The 1294-nt window shown below is 49.0% G+C and overlaps 1 pseudogene; it reads right to left on the minus strand.

Moving 5' to 3' along the window:
- Positions 1-994: 994 nt before the first annotated feature.
- On the minus strand, positions 995-1073 carry LOC129060763 (U4 spliceosomal RNA; annotated as a pseudogene).
- Between the last annotated feature and the right edge of the window lie 221 nt (positions 1074-1294).

Here is a 1294-nt window from a genome sequence, read left to right on the forward strand (position 1 = left end):
CCCAACTTTTGACCTTGGACTCACTGTCTGGCTGCAGTTCTTTAAACTGCTGATTCTATGAAAGGCCTTTGGGTCACATCAGCTGCTGCTACCAGTTATTCAGTAACTAACTCCCAAGCTCTGAGATTCCCAGTCAGGCGAGAAGGAAGAGCTTGCAGGGGCTCGGCATTTGCTCCGCTTGGCCAACTTGGTGTTGCAAAGAAACTTTCTCCTTCTAGAGGTGAATTCCAGCTTTTACAGTCAGAGGAGCCAAAGTTCTGAGCCTGCAGCGCCATTCCCATCCTCCCCCAGTGCTGGCCAAGTCCACAGTCTTCTTCCTCTTCCCAAACACTGCACCAAAGCCTGTGCTGTCTCATGCTAGCCTGCTCCGTTGGCATCATTTTTTGACCCTCCCGGCTTCATACTTTGCGGGCAAGGAAAATCATAGAACAATTTCTGTTTTCCTGACCTACTGAGAAACTCTGAAATGGTTTGTGCCCCTCATGTAGTCAGAGACACCGTAAACAGAATCCATTCTGCTGGATTCCTCATGGGACCATTTGGAATACAAAAGACCCCAGCAGGCATCAATCATCTGCCATTTCAGCTAAGGAAGGAGAGAGTGAGCCTCTCTTTCATGGCATTCGGCTTCCTGGCTCTGGATTTGACCTGTGTGCAAACTTCCAGGGCGGCTTGAGCATAATGATGCTATCAACCAGCTCAGATGCCCTAGGAGGTGGCCTTACAGAAATGGTAGCCTTGTGGTATGGCACAAATGTAGGCTGGCTACCTGTCTACACCTACTCACCAGTCTGGCCAAGCCCTGAGACTGGCTGGGCCTGTCCACAGCCCTGAGGCCCATGGGGACAACTATAGCTGTGTGTATGCCCATACAGTTAAGTGTCCTTTATGCTATGGGGTGGGACTTGCTGTGTGCCCCTCCTCCAATAACCTGCCAATTCCAATCATTCTGTACCTTCCTCTTTTTCTTCATGCTAGCCTTTTTCTCCCCTCAGCTTTTTTTGAATTTCAATTAACAATAATCATGCCTTGGATAAACCTCATTGGCTACAATACTGCCACTGTGCAAAGCTCTGGCTATTTTTTTTTTTCTGCAGGAAAGCATCCACAGGCCAAACCACAAAAGTTTTGAATCTTGAGCCAATTCATCAACCAGGGCCAGTCCAATGAACCCAGACACAAACACATGAAGGCTTCTGGTTTTGGTGAACGTCAATGCCAGACACACTGTAGTGGGGATGAGGGGCGGAAAGGGGTTTGTCCCACATGAGACCCCATGACAGCTGGCCATGGA

Source organism: Pongo abelii, chromosome 6 (genome assembly GCF_028885655.2).
Source record: "Pongo abelii isolate AG06213 chromosome 6, NHGRI_mPonAbe1-v2.0_pri, whole genome shotgun sequence".
Classification (NCBI taxonomy): domain Eukaryota; kingdom Metazoa; phylum Chordata; class Mammalia; order Primates; family Hominidae; genus Pongo; species Pongo abelii.